Source organism: Rhinatrema bivittatum, chromosome 1 (assembly GCF_901001135.1).
Source record: "Rhinatrema bivittatum chromosome 1, aRhiBiv1.1, whole genome shotgun sequence".
NCBI classification, from domain to species: Eukaryota; Metazoa; Chordata; class Amphibia; order Gymnophiona; family Rhinatrematidae; genus Rhinatrema; species Rhinatrema bivittatum.
In genome coordinates this window covers 151,256,210-151,272,336 of record NC_042615.1, presented here as the reverse complement: position 1 = coordinate 151,272,336, position 16,127 = coordinate 151,256,210, and the positions used below count along the sequence as shown (strand labels likewise).

General features: G+C 46.7%; 1 protein-coding gene across 4 annotated transcripts in view; it reads left to right on the top strand.

The window, feature by feature from the left end:
• GNPDA2 (glucosamine-6-phosphate deaminase 2) overlaps positions 1–16,127 on the top strand; it is a 75,970-nt gene that overhangs the window by 13,865 nt on the left and 45,978 nt on the right. The window lies entirely within an intron of this gene.

The following is a 16,127-nucleotide window of genomic DNA, read 5'->3' as shown; positions in this document are numbered from 1 at the left end:
CCTCCAAGAACTTATCCAATCCTTTTTTAAACACAGCTATACTACCTGCACGAACCACATTCTCTGGCAACAAATTCCAGAGTTTAATTGTGCGTTGAGTAAAAAAGAACTTTCTCCGATTAGTTTTAAATGTGCCCCATGCTAACTTCATGGAGTGTCCCCTAGTCCTTCTACTATCTGAAAGAGTAAATAACCGATTCACATCTACCCGTTCTAGACCTCTCATGATTTTAAACACCTCTATCATATCCCCCCTCAGTCGTCTCTTCTCCAAGCTGAAAAGTCCTAATCTCTTTAGTCTTTCCTCATAGGGGAGTTGTTCCATTCCCCTTATCATTTTGGTAGCCCTTCTCTGTACCTTCTCCATCGCAATTATATCTTTTTTGAGATGCGGCGACCAGAATTGTACACAGTATTCAAGGTGCGGTCTCACCATGGAGCGATACAGAGGCATTATGACATTTTCCGTTTTATTCATCATTCCTTTTCTAATAATTCCCAACATTCTGTTTGCTTTTTTGACTGCCGCAGCACACTGAACCGACGATTTCAATGTGTTATCCACTATGACACCTAGATCTCTTTCTTGGGTTGTAGCACCTAATATGGAACCCAACATCGTGTAATTATAGCATGGGTTATTTTTCCCTATATGCATCACCTTGCACTTTTCCACATTAAATTTCATCTGCCATTTGGATGCCCAATTTTCCAGTCTCACAAGGTCTTCCTGCAATTTATCACAATCTGCTTGTGATTTAACTACTCTGCACAATTTTGTGTCATCTGCAAATTTGATTATCTCACTCGTCGTATTTCTTTCCAGATCATTTATAAATATATTGAACAGTAAGGGTCCCAATACAGATCCCTGAGGCACTCCACTGTCCACTCCCTTCCACTGAGAAAATTGCCCATTTAATCCTACTCTCTGTTTCCTGTCTTTTAGCCAGTTTGCAATCCACGAAAGGACATCGCCACCTATCCCATGACTTTTTACTTTTCCTAGAAGCCTCTCATGAGGAACTTTGTCAAACGCCTTCTGAAAATCCAAGTATACTATATCTACCGGTTCACCTTTATCCACATGTTTATTAACTCCTTCAAAAAAGTGAAGCAGATTTGTGAGGCAAGACTTGCCCTGGGTAAAGCCATGCTGACTTTGTTCCATTAAACCATGTCTTTCTATATGTTCTGTGATTTTGATGTTTAGAACACTTTCCACTATTTTTCCTGGCACTGAAGTCAGGCTAACCGGTCTGTAGTTTCCCGGATCGCCCCTGGAGCCCTTTTTAAATATTGGGGTTACATTTGCTATCCTCCAGTCTTCAGGTACAATGGATGATTTTAATGATAAGTTACAAATTTTTACTAATAGGTCTGAAATTTCATTTTTTAGTTCCTTCAGAACTCTGGGGTGTATACCATCCGGTCCAGGTGATTTACTACTCTTCAGTTTGTCAATCAGGCCTACCACATCTTCTAGGTTCACCGTGATTTGATTCAGTCCATCTGAATCATTACCCATGAAAACCTTCTCCATTACGGGTACCCTCCCCAACATCCTCTTCAGTAAACACCGAAGCAAAGAAATCATTTAATCTTTCCGCGATGGCCTTATCTTCTCTAAGTGCCCCTTTAACCCCTCGATCATCTAAAGGTCCAACTGACTCCCTCACAGGCTTTCTGCTTCGGATATATTTAAAAAAGTTTTTACTGTGAGTTTTTGCCTCTACAGCCAACTTTTTTTCAAATTCTCTCTTAGCCTGTCTTATCAATGTCTTACATTTAACTTGCCAATGTTTATGCTTTATCCTATTTTCTTCTGTTGGATCCTTCTTCCAATTTTTGAATGAAGATCTTTTGGCTAAAATAGCTTCTTTCACCTCCCCTTTTAACCATGCCGGTAATCGTTTTGCCTTCTTTCCACCTTTCTTAATGTGTGGAATACATCTGGACTGTGCTTCTAGAATGGTATTTTTTAACAATGACCACGCCTCTTGGACATTTTTTACTTTTGTAGCTGCTCCTTTCAGTTTTTTTCTAACAATTTTTCTCATTTTATCAAAGTTTCCCTTTTGAAAGTTTAGCACGAGAGCTTTGGATTTGCACACTGTTCCTTTTCCAGTCATTAAATCAAATCTGATCATATTATGATCACTATTGCCAAGCGGCCCCACCACCGTTACCTCTCTCACCAAGTCCTGTGCTCCACTGAGAATTAGATCTAAAATTGCTCCCTCTCTCGTCGGTTCCTGAACCATTTGCTCCATAAAGCTATCATTTATTCCATCCAGGAACGTTATCTCTCTAGCGTGACCCGATGATACATTTACCCAGTCTATATTGGGGTAATTGAAGTCTCCCATTATTACTGCACTACCAATTTGGTTGGCTTCCCTAATTTCTCTTAGCATTTCACTGTCCATCTCACCATCTTGACCAGGTGGACGGTAGTATACCCCTATCACTGTAGTCTTCCCTGATACACAAGGGATTTCTACCCATAAAGATTCAATTTTGTATTTAGTCTCATGCAGGATGTTTATCCTGTTGGACTCTATGCCATCCCGGACATAAAGCGCCACACCTCCTCCCGACTGCTCCTCTCTGTCATTGCGATATAATTTGTACCCCGGTATAGCACTGTCCCATTGGTTATCCTCTTTCCACCATGTCTCTGAGATGCCAATTAAGTCTATGTCATCATTTACTGCTATACATTCTAATTCTCCCATCTTACTTCTTAGACTTCTGGCATTAGCATACAAACATTTCAAAGTTTGTTTTTTGATTGTATTTTATTCTGCTTTTTAATTGATAGGGATAAGTTAGAATTTTTTAGCTCAGGTGAGGTTTTAGTTACAGGCATTTGGACTACTTTTCTAATTATTGGAACCTCACTGTCGGGATGCCCTAATTCTAGTGCATCATTAGTATCCTTTAAAGATACATCTCTCCGAACCATGCGCTGCTGAGCGACTGTCGGCTTTCCCCTTTGTTCTAGTTTAAAGCTGCTCTATCTCCTTTTTAAGGGTTAGCGCCAGCAGTCTGGTTCCATCCTGGTTAAGGTGGAGCCCATCCCTTCGGAAGAGACTCCCCCTTCCCCAAAAGGTTCCCCAGTTCCTAACAAAACTGAATCCCTCTTCCTTGCACCATCGTCTCATCCACGCATTGAGACTCCGGAGCTCTGCCTGCCTCTGGTGACCTGCGCGTGGAACAGGGAGCATTTCAGAGAATGCTACCCTGGAGGTTCTTGGATTTAATCTTTCTACCTAAGAGCCTAAATTTGGCTTCCAGAACCTCCCTCCCACATTTTCCTATGTCGTTGGTGCCCACGTGTACCACGACAGCCGGCTCCTCCCCAGCACTGTCTAAAATCCTATCTAGGTGACGCGTGAGGTCCGCCACCTTCGCACCAGGTAGGCATGTTACCAGGCGATCCTCACGCCCACCAGCCACCCAGCTATCTACATTCCTAATAATCGAATCACCAACTATGACGGCCGACCTAACCCTTCCCTCCTGGGCAGTAGGCCTTGGGGAGATATCCTCAGTGCGAAAGGACAATGCATCACCTAGAGAGCAGGTCCTTGCTACAGGATCCTTTCCTGCTACATCTGGTTGGTGCTCTCCCATTATGAGACCTTCTTCCTCCAAGGCAGCACCAGGGCTGCCAGTCTGAAGTTGGGACTGGACTACTATGTCCCTGAAGGTCTCATCTATATACCTCTCTGTCTCCCTCAGCTCCTCCAGGTCTGCCACTCTAGCCTCCAGAGATCGGACTCGTTCTCTGAGAGCCAGGAGCTCTTTGCATCGCGTGCACATGTACAACTTCTCACCGGTGGGTAAAAAATCATACATGTGACACTCGATGCAAAAGACTGGGAAGCAGATATATTTGCACTTTTACCCCTGCTGGGCTGCATCTAAAGATGAGGGGGAGGGGGAGGGAAATTAACAGGGGTCTACACAGACCCCTGGGGTTCTTTTTTACATAGTTTGGGGGGGGGGGCTCTGCTGGCCATTTAATTTTCAGGCTGGGATCATCAGAACAGTGCTGATACTCCCATGCAAATTTAGCTACAACTTAGGGGTTATAGCTAACTTTCTGGGAAATAATGCAAGCCGTGTTATTAGCATAGAATTAGCTAATAAGCTGCTTTGCATGCATTTGAAAATTTTTATGCATGCCAAGTGCATGCAAAGCAGCTCATTGTAATAGGGGCAGGCTTTTGACCAAAATATTGCACAATAAATAGCATTTTATGTGCGCAAAATGAGGTTCCCTGTATGTACCGGATCAGTCCAGACTCCTGGGTTATGCCTCCACACCAGCAGATGGAGACAGAGCAAAACTTGTCAGGCTCTGCCATAATTGCCAGGGTGCCACCCACAGCCTATCAGTATTACTCTGTCTCCAGCAGATGGTCGGGTGCTTCTCCCACAGTCAGATCTGATTTAAAAAAAAAAAAAAAAAAAGGAAGGGTGTTAGTGTAGTCAGGTTCTTTTTGTGTATGGCTTTCTTTTCTCTTTTAGGTTAAAAAATAAAAATAAAAATTCGGTGGCAAGGAAGAGGGAAGAAGCTACTGCAAAAGAGCCGGTCCTTTGCTCCCAGGGGATTGCCAGGTCCTGAGGGGACCATCCCCCCTGGTAGAGCACTTGCTGGGCTAAGGGTCAAGGATCCTGTGTTAGTTTACAGCCCAGCCGGGGTGATACCGGGGAGCCCGGCTCACTCACCCCAGCTGGACCGCTGCAGTACCACAGCGAGGGACAGCTCCAGGTAACTTAAAAAAAAAAGACGGAGTGGTTTTTCTTTTCAGCGCGAGCGCCGGGTTCTCTTCTGCAGCAGTCGATTCGGCGTTTCCCTCCCTTCCTCTCCCCTTCTCCCTTTCAGGTTGGGTTTTAATTTTGGCTTCTTTTGTCACTCTTCCGAGCAGGCCACATGGGTCGGCCTGCTCGGCTTGCAGCTCCAGTGCCGCGCACCTCTATCGAGCTGGGCTGTCCTCAGCCTGCGTCCTGGGGGGCGCAGGGTCGTCGGCCTTGCTTCGGGGGGTGATTGTTCGGCGGCAGCCTCTCGCTATCGCGGTCGGGGACCGTCTGGTGGCCCTCCCCAAGCAGTTACAGTCAGCTGCGTTTAAAAAAAAAAAATCAGTCTTTTGCCTGCCGACCTCTCGCGCAAAATTTGCAGGAAAGTCGGCCATCTTGGTGCCTGCGCCAAGCGCGACACCGAGCACGGCAGGCCCCAGGGATTCCCCTCCTTTCCTCTCCCCCCAGCGGCCGGCTCCGCGGCCTGTTCTCCATCGGAGGCGGTGGGGGGAGGGCAGGGGGAGACACGGCCACAAACTTTGAAGGACCCTTTGCCCCTGATTTTATTTTGGCCAGGCATAGGGCCTTTAAGGCCCGCAAAGCCCACAAGCGACCCTCTGGCCAGTCCGGGGGGCCCTGAGCGGCCAGTCAAGCTGGACTAGACACGTACTCGGCCGCAGAACGCAGCGGGGTGGTTCAAAGCCAAACGCCCGCTGCGGGCCATACTGCCTAGAGAGGACACGGACCCTACATCTGAATTGTCGGATCCGGAGATTTCCAAGGCACCCTCCCCTCCTCCGAGGGGGGCTGAGGGAAATGCCTACATCTGAATCGTCGGGACCGGAGATTTCCAAGGCGCCCTCTCCGCCTCCGAGGGGGGCTGAGGCAGTTGGCACCTACATCTGAATCGTCGGGTCCGGAGATTTCCAAAGCGCCCTCCCCGCTTCCAAGGGGTCTGAGGGAGATGGCGCGCCGCCACAGGGGGCAGCGAGGCAGAGACAGGCTTCGGAAGGGGACGACCCGAGGGTGATCCGCCTCTTCAGAAGGAAGGATCTGGCCCCTTATTCCCGCCATCCTGGAGGAGCTGGGAATCGCCACGCCGCCTGAGGAGTCTCGGCTGGGCTCCATTCCTTTTCACGTCTCTGTGACGGCCCTGCTCTTTCGAGAGTGGGATACCCGGCTTTGAACCTGAAGGTCACGAAGGCTATGGTTAAACTCTCTCCCTTGCTGGAGGACGCTCTAGAGGTCCTGCGGGTGTCGAAGGTGGATGCCGCAGTCTCGGCGGCCACGAAAAGGATGACCATTCTGGCTACCGGAGCCACGGTTTTAACTGATCTTCGAGACCGCAAGTTGGAGATTCAGCTGAAGAAGATCTTGGAGGTTTCCGCTCTTGGGGGCCGAGCAGCAATTTGTAGTAATTTGGTTTTACGAGCTGGTCCTTGTTGGGTACAACAACTGCTCGCCAATGAAGGGCTTTCAGAGGATGAAGCCAGGCAAGCGGGGCGCCTAGAGCGGTCGTGGCTTATAGGGCGGACGCGCTGTACGGGCTCCTTAGAACTTCAGCGCGCTCCATGATTTCGACCGTCTCGGCCAGACGCCTGTTTGTGGCTGCGGAACTGGTCTGCGGACGGAGCCTCCAAGTCTCGTATGGGGTCCTTGTCGTTCAAGGGAAGCTACTGTTCGGTAAGGAATTGGAAGACATGATCCAGTTGCGGGGTGAAAACATGGGGTACCGACTCCCAGAGGACCGGTCCCGTCCCAAGGGGTCCTCCGCTTACAGATCCAGGTTTTGAGGAAACCGTAAGCCACGTACCTCTCGCTCTAGGATCCCTTCATTCTCCTTTCCTCCGGTGGGGGGTGGGGAGGCAGTAGTCCCAGTCCTTTCTAGGAAGACGTTTTGGTAGACTCGCTCCCACATCTCCGACTCCCGGAGGTAAGTTGACTCAATGATTTCTCGTCTGTCCATCCCTCCATTCCGAAGGTAGGTGGCAGTCTGTCTCTCTTTTACGAGGTATGGACCTCAATCACGATGGCCCGGTTACGCCTTGGATTTGCTCGTTCCCCAATCCGAGGTTTTCCTTTCCATCTCTGTGCGGTCATGTGGGAAAGCGGCAAGCTGCCCAACGGACGTTGCACCGGTTGCTGGATCTAGGGGCGATTGTTCCAGTTCCAGGCTTGGAGCAACGAAGAGGACACTACTCCATTTACTTCGTCGTTCCACAGGAAGAAGGAGCCTTCCGGCCCATCCTAGATCTAACGGATTTCAACAGATGTCTTCGGATTCCACGCTTGCACATGGAGACCCTGAGGTCCGTGATTGTTTTTAGTAAGGCGGGAGAGTTTCTGGCTTCGCTGGATCTCGCGGCAGCATACCTACGCATCGGAATCAGGGCAGTCCACCAGAAGTACCTCAGGTGCTCTGTCTTGGGGAAGCATTGCCAATTCCAAGCGTCGCTGTTCGGTCTCACAACGGCTCCCAGAACCTTCACCTTGATCATGGTGGTGGTAGCAGCGCAGCTATGCAGGGAGGGACTGGTAGTCCATCTTTGTCTGGAAGATTGGTTGATTCGAGCAAAGTTCGAGGCGCTTTAGCGTTCTGCAATCCAGCAGGTTCTGCAGTTCTTACACTCTTTTGGTTGAAGACGCCGGCGGTTTGGGACTTCCTGCAATTGATCGGCTCCATGGCTTCGACATTGGAATTGGAACCATGGGCCTGTGCGCACATGCGGCCCTTTTCAGTCGGCGTTGCTTTCCGCTGGAGTCCGGGGTACGAACAATTTCATTGCCTGTTACCTCTCACGGACGTGGTTCGGACCACCCTGGGCTGGTGGTTGTGTTCAGTCAGTCTCCTACGGGGGGGGGTGTTGCTCGTGGCGCCGGTATGGACGGTGGTCCCCATGAATGCGAGCCTCTCCGGTTGGGGAGCGGTGTGTCTGCAAAAGTCGATTCAGGAGTTCTGGTCCGCGCGCAAGTCTCACTGGTCGATCACTTGCTTGGAGACTAGGGCGGTGCGGTTGGCACTACGGACTTTTCTGTCTCTGCTTCAGGGAAAGTTGGTCAGGGCCTTGTCCGACAATGCATCGACGGTAGCCTATCTTAACCATCAGGGAAGGACTCGGAGTCGCCCGGTGGCGTTCGAAGCTCATCTATTGATGCACTGGGTGGAACAGCACCTTCTCCGTATTGCAGCATCTCACATAGCAGGGGTAGACAATGTTCACACAGACTTCCTGAGTCGGCATCAACTCGTCTGGAGCGTGGGAACCGGCGGACAGGGCGTTCCAGCTCATCTGCGACAGATGGGGACCGCCGGCCATGAATCCGATGGTGACTTGTCAGATTGCCAAGGTTCCCCGCTTCTTTGCCTGGCGCAGGCAGCTGGGGGCAGAGGGGGTGGTCGCCCTAGCTCTTCCCTGTCCGACGTCGTTTTCTCTATGGGCTTTTCCCCTGGCCTCTGTTCGGCAAGGTTCTTCGTCGAATACGGTGTCACCCAACGGAGTTCATCCTGGTGGCTCCAAGGCAAAGGCTATTCTGATGCGGTGGTCATCGCTCTTCTGAGGTCTCGCAAGATCTCCACTTCCTCACCTATGTTCAAGTGTGGAATGTTTCGAGTCTTGGTGGTATTACTCTGGCATCCCTTTCCGGCGTTTTAGCCTTCCTTCAAGTCGCTTTACCACGTGCCTGTCCTCTAGTTCGTTACGGGTGCAGGTGCCCGTCCTCGGTGGCTTATATGGTGCTGTGGAAAGGCGGACGCTGGCGTCACACCCCGATGTTGTCCATTTTTCTTACGGGGGCGTAGCATCTATGGCTTGATGAGTCTCGGAACTTCAGGCCTTGTTTTGTAGTGAACGTTTCTTGAGGATCTCTGTTTCTGAGGTTAGTCTTCGGACGGTGCACTCCTTTCTACGGAAAGTAGTCTCGGTTTTTCATTTGAACCACTTGGTGGAGCTTACAATGTTATCACAACTCGACAGTTCGGATTCCCTGTTCAAGGAGTTGTAGAAGCTGGATGTGCGTAGGGTCCTTCTGCGCTACTTGCCTGTGACTAATGGTTTTCGGGTTTTGGATCATCTCTTCATTCTCTGGAAGGGTAATATGGCATCCAAACGCGCGGTGGTTGCAGGAGGCCGTTATCTTGGTGTACTTTTTAGCTGGTCGGCCCTTGCATTTAGGTCTAAAGGCGCACTGGGCATGTTCCCCGGCGGTTTCCTGGGCGGAGTGTCACCAGATCTCCTCGTTAGGGATCTGCAGGGCAGCGACTTGGAAATCATTGCATACCTTTGCACGTCGTTATCGGCTGGATGTTCAGGACTCCAGGGAGGGCAATTTCAGCGTAGGCGTTTGTGAGCGGGCCTCTCCGGATCCCATCCCATGTAGTTTTGAGCTCTGGTACATCCCAGGAGTCTGGACTGATCCGGTACGTACAGGGAAAAGAAAATTAGGTCTTACCTCCGATAATTTTCATTCCTGTAGTATCAAGGATCAGTCCAGAGTCCCGCCCACTTCGGCATTAATTCGCAGAGTCCGCTATTTCCTTTCTGCTCTAGTTCATTGGGTGGTAAGGATGCTTTCTGTTTATGCCTGGTTTTTCGGGTCCGGTTCCTTGTTGGGATTAGTGACCCAGGGCTTCCCGGTTGAACTTCGTGTGTATAGTTAGTTTATCAGCTGGGAGTTATTCTGCTTTGACATTACGAAATACTGACAGGCTGTGGGTGGCACCCTGGCATTTATGGCAGAGCCTGACAAGTTTTTCTCTGTCTCCATCTGCTGGTGCGGAGGCATAACCCAGGAGTCTGGACTGATCCTTGGTACTACAGGAATGAAAATTATCGGAGGTAAGACCTAATTTTCTTTTTTTCACGTGTTATACCCATACAAGCCATTAAGCCCGTCACAACGGGCTACATTAAATTTTTGTTTTCAGTCTATTTCGAACACAGCACACTTCTACACTTTTTCTCCCTCACTCTCCCTTCCCCTCGATCATTCACCCCCTTCCCACCCCTCAGTCTTACTCACCCCTCTGTCTCCCACTGCCTCCCTCCCCTCACTCTCACCTCCCCTCCTCTCAGTCACTACCCACCCTCTTTCAATCCCATCCCTCACTCTCATCCCCTCTCAGCTCATCCACAACCCCTCACGACATACGCAGAGCTGTAAAACACTGATTTACCTGCAGAAATTGTTTTGAAAATTATCCTTGAGTGACTACTGCATCTGAACTTTCATCCTTGGACACAGTCCGAGGTATACAGAGACATAATAAATGTAGAGTGTGAGGAAAGTGGTATTATTTATTTGGGTTTATAGATAGGTCTGATTTTCGGTTAAAACTAAGAACCCTGATAAAACACCCCCAATGGGGAAACTGAGTTTTTTTCAGTTTTAACCGAAATTAAAAAACAAATATAGGCTTACCTCGAGGTATTCCAATGATGTCATCCAGCTGCTGAGAGCAACAGCCAGATGACATCATCAGAGTGGGCCAGAAGTGAGCCTAAGCCCTGCTGGCACAAGAAAACAGGTGCAGTGAGAGCATTGGGCCTGCAGGGAGTCTAAGTCCAAGAAGAGGTACGCAGAGTAGCAGGTCAGGAGGGAGCCCAAGCCCTGCCAGCCCAAGAAGAGGTGCACGGAAGCATCAAGCCAGCAGGGAGCCGGTATGGATGAGGAAGAGCAATCAAGAGGGGAGAGTGAGGGGAGGAAGTACAGTAGGAAGGGGAATGCAGTGGGGAGAGACCCAATCAGACAAGCACATACAGATAGCCCTTCACCACCCCTGAAGCCACATGCCCTTACACCCCTTCCAGTCACACAGACACACACATACCTTGCCACCCCTTCCAGCCACACACACGCGCATCTTGCCACCCCTCCAACCACACACACCCACACTTTGCTGCCCTTTCGGCGGCACCCAAAAACACACACGTACACCTTGCCACCCTTTCCACCCACACATACACAACTTACCATCCATTCAAGCTGCACACAAAAACACACACACACACACACATACTTTTCCACCCATTCCAGCCACACACACACACACACACACACACCTAGCCACTCTCTTCCAACACCTGTCCTTACATTCATCCTGCCCCAGCCACACACACACATAGACCTTGCCACCCCTTCCAACCACACACACACATACCCTGCTACTCCCATTCAAGCTGTATACACACAGCATATAAGAGGAAAGGGGTTTGGATAGGGGGGCATCACCATGTTCCTTACTAAATAGAATCCACCTAAAAATGCATTCAAATTTTTAATTTACACAGTGATACCTTGATATATATCTATTTTTGGTAGCCATCAAGACCTCCTAATTGCCTAAATTTACATTTTATAAACTCCTAGAATCAGAAGCATTGTTTATAGGCTACCCATTCAGAAGAATGCTCCAGGCAGGGTAAAAGGAGCACAAAGCAGCATAAGCATCAGTAGCACAATTAGATTACTTTAATTTCTTCTTGATTTACCTCAAATCCAGAAAAAAGATCAATGTGGTTTAAAGAATCAGAATTTTAAAAAATTTACAAACAAACAAAATAAAAATACACAAATAAGCCAGTTAAAATCCAATGCATAACACAACCATACAAACAATAAAACAGGGACAAAAAATAAAAATGAAACAAAAGAATAAGTGCACACAAGGAAATAAGAAATCACTTTGAAAATCAATTGGTCAAGCAGCTAATCAAAGCCATTCATAAAGTAATAAAGCTTATGTTTCAACCACATATAAGATACATTTTATAACAAACAGCCAAGTATGATCAACAGCCCAAATTATAAACAACCTCGTTGTAATGTTTTATCACAACCTCTTGCTACATATTACCATAATGTTTATAATAGCTCTATGAACACAGCAAGAACTCTGCCCCCAAAGTTTAGGGTGCTCCTGTACTGTAGACAGCCCCAACAAGACTAATCAAAAGCCTGCTATATACTTGCTGTTTGTAAAAGTGGCTGACTTTGATAAAATACAAGCTGTTAACCCTGGGGTGGCTAACTCCAGTTCTCAAGAACCACAAACAGGCCTGGCTTTCTGGATATCCACAATGAATATGCATGAGATGTAAGTCTATCTCATGCATATTCATTGTGGATATCCCAAAAACCTTGTCTGTTTTTGGATCTCGAGGATCAGAATTGTCCACCCTGGTGTTAACCAGTTTACAAACTATAATTTTCTACAGCTGTGGAATCATATCTTGGCCTCAGAAAGAACTCAACCAGTTGGATGCAATAACAAGAAAAGATCACTATGCTCACCATTTAATATATAAGAATCAGGGTATAACCAAGACTGTTTACTCCAAGAGCTGAAGGCAGTGCAAGCTTTGTAGCTAAATGTTTTTTTTTTGTTTGTTTCATCTTTTATAAAATGAGATCAGATAAAATAAATATATAAAAATACCCAAATACAATCTTCAGTGATCATCAAAGAACAAAAGATTACAAAAGGAAATGTACATCAGCTTAATAAGAGGACCTCCATCATATAGTTCAAACAGTGTCTTCTGTAACTAATGATACATCCAGCTTTAACTACGGAAGCTTGCTCTGTTTTATTAGTCTTCAAACCATTTTAATTTTTAAGCATTTTATCATTTTAAACACATAACGCATTGTCTTTTTCAGGGTGGACATTTTTTAGGAGCCAAGGGGTTTTTTTGCCCTTTTACATTTTTTGTATTGCTTATTTGACCTTTTATCGTTTTGTCATTTTTTTTTGTTTTGCTTATTCTGCCTTTTTCACTTTATGCCTTTGTTTATTCTTCCTCTGGCTTCTGCTCATTTCTGTTCCCTACCACATTACGTTTTTTCTCTGAGCTTGGCTGGTGTTAGTGATAGCGTCTCTTGGTGAATCCAGCCTAGGGAAGCGATGGCACCTTTAGCTGGGTCCTAGAAGTCTGTGGCAACTCCAATGAGTCTTGAGACAATGTCAGGTGCCAAATTTCAGGTGACCTGGTGCCTGGGATTTTTTCCAATCATTTAGATAGTCTGTACTTACAGACTTATTACAATAGGCTTGCAAGCATACATAATGCCATTAAGGTATTGAAATGTTACAGTAAGTGCTAAAGCAGAAATAACGTTTGTCATAAAACTTGGAAAAGCCTTCCATAAAATTGATGCCATGACAGTATATAGGAAAAGGACCAAGAGTTTACAAGATAGAAAAAGCTCTTTAAAAATTTAGACCAGATAAGAAGGAAAACTAGCTCTAGGAACAACATATAGTAGAATATGGGCTAGTTGGGAAAACACAGAGCTACTGCACAAATCGTGTGTAGACCAAGGCCTGACTTGGAGTCGATTAGCAAGATGAGCTAGAACCTAAAGATGACAGTTTGATAATAGAAGTACAGGACTCAGAACTAAGCACAAAGTGGTTCATTGCAACCATAGAAAAACCTGGAAAAACAAGTACAGATTCTGTGACACAGAAATGCAGTCTTTCCCCTGATCGCTGGTGTAATAATGTAGTGACTGATCCACCGGAAACTCTATAGGTAAATGTTTTAGCAGTCTAGTATTAGGTAAACATTGGGACTTTGATCCAGACAGAATTAGAGAGAATTAAAGACAAGATTACAGGGACATCCGTATCCCAATGGATAAAAACCTTGGTACCAGAAAAGCAGACACAGTGGTAAAAAAGAGAAATACAAGCGTATAGAAGTTTTGGTTCCAGGTAACTATTTTGTACTACATGCGGAGAGCTGGATGATAATCAAGTACTAAGATGCAATAGGAGATGAGGAAAATGTTGTAAAAGGATATGGAAATAGTTCCAGTTGTCTTAGGTGCCAGGAGTTGATCAGAAAAACCTCCAAGCCCATCTTGCGGGCCATGGCTGTAACATCCTACATGTTCCATAATGAAGCTCTTTTTCGCACAACGCAAGTACTGAGAAGAAAACGTAGCAGTAAACTGGAATAACTAAGATTATATCCAACAGACTTTAGCTTGAGAATGAGGTTCATGCTTGTCATGATGTGTGCAAAACATACCCATTTTTAAAAACCGACACTGGGAGCTACATAATACAGGCGAGAGGATGTTCCTCATGGAAACGTGATGGTAGATAAAGACCATCATTGTCTACCCATTTTCCATGCCTTCTACAGTATTATGGACTGTGCTTTACCAATGCATTTCCCTTGCTTTTCTACTAGCTGCCCTTTTTTTTTTTTCCCTTGAGTTTCGATACTGCTTTTGCCCCAGCTAGCTTCAAGCGAAACTTATTCTTTGCACTTGTGTCCCTTTAATCCTCTTTAACCATAGAACTTTGATTTCTGTACACCATCGTCATTTTTAAATCTGCTCCAAATAAATATACTGATATGATTGTCTTTTTGATACCTGGGCTTCCTTTTTTCATAAAAGCTGGTGGGTTGGCACTGTGTATTTTGCATTTTGATTATTGGATTTCGAACTGTCCTTATTTGGTCTTTTCTCTCTTTCTGTAGCTGGATAGTTCAAATTCATTTTAAAATCAATTAGGAAAAATTCAGGGACAGTAACTTTAACACGAGCATGCGGATTGTCATATATGTGCACGGAAGTGCATGGAAGCGCACATATGCAAGAATAGTAAATTGCGTAATTGTGCACGTATTACGTAAAATACACCAGGCGAGTATGTGTGCTAATTTTAAGCGCTTACATGAGCACACGTTATTTGCGTATCTTTCTTAGGATTTGTCGGTTTTAACGTGGGCAGCAAAGCAGATTTTAAAACATGCGTGCGTGAAGGACATTCCCAGTTTTACCAATTAGTCCACCATTTTGCCCAGCTTATCGCTCCCATCATCCAGCCTCCACTGGTTCTTGAACTTGCACTCCCCTCATTTTACCCAGATCCCTCACCCTGTAATTTTAGGCCTAAAACAAAGCCTTTTCTGATCTAGAGCAGAAGCAAATATGCGCAGGTAACAGCCCAATGCGTGCTATGGTCGCCGGAGTTAAAATCGTGATTTATGCGGGTAAACGGTGACCCTGCCCTGGAACCCCGCTGACACACCCTAACTCCGCCACTATTTTCATAGGCTCGGCGGCGCGCGCAAGCCCCGGGACATGCATATGTCCCGGGGCTTGCAAAAATGGGCGGGGCATGGGTGGGGCTGTGGGCAGGGCTGCGGTTCGGGGGCAGTCCAGGGGCATGTCAGAGTGCCCCGACACAGCGGCTTGTGTTGGAACCTGCCGCTGTGTTGGGGGGATTTAGGTAGGGCTGTGGGGTGGGTTAGATAGGGGAAGGGAGGGAAAGGTGGGGGGAACAAAAAAAAAGTTCCCTCCAAGGCCGCTCTGATTTTGGAGTGGCCTTGGAGGGAATGGGGAAAGCCATCGGGCCTCCCCTAGGGCTCGGCGCGCGCAAGGTGCACATGTGTGCACCCCCTTGCGTGCGCCGACCCTGGATTTTATAACATGCGCGCCGAGTAGCGTGCACAAATGTACCCCCCACGCGTAATTTTAAAAATCTGCCCCTATGTCAACTTGATTAATAACAGTTAATAGACTTCTCCTCCAAAAACTTATCCAAACCTTTTTTGAACCCAGCTATACTAACTGCACTAACCACATCCTCTGGCAACAAATTCCAGTGTGTTGAGTGAAAAATAATTTTCTCCGGTTAGTCTTAAATGTGCTACTTGCTAACTTCCTGGAATGCCCCCTAGTCCTTCTATTATTCGAAAGTGTAAATAACCGAGTCACATCTACTCGTTCAAGTCCTCTCATGATCTTAAAGACCTCTATCATATCCCCCCCCTCAGCCGTCTCTTCTCCAAGCTGAACAGCCCTAACCTCTTCAGCATTTCCTCATAGGGGAGCTTTTCCATCCCTTTTATCATTTTGGTTGCCCTTCTCTGTACCTTCTCCGTCGCAACTATATCTTTTTTGAGATGCGGTGACCAGAATTGTACACAGTATTCCAGGTGCGGTCTCACCATGGAGCGATATAGAGGCATTATGACATTTTCTGTTTTATTAAGCATTCCCTTCCTAATAATCTGTAACATTCTGTTTGCTTTTTTGACTGTTGCAGCACACCGAGCCAACAATTTTAAAGTATTATCCACTATGATGTCTAGATCTTTTTCCTGGGTCATAGCTCCTAATATGGAACCTAACATTGTGTAACTACAGCAAGGGTTATTTTTCCTTATATGCAACACCTTGCACATCCACATTAAATTTCATCTGCCATTTGGATGCCCAATCTTCCAGTCTTGCAAGGTCCTCCTGTAATGTATCACAGTCCGCTTGTGATTTAACTACTCTGAATAATTTTGTAT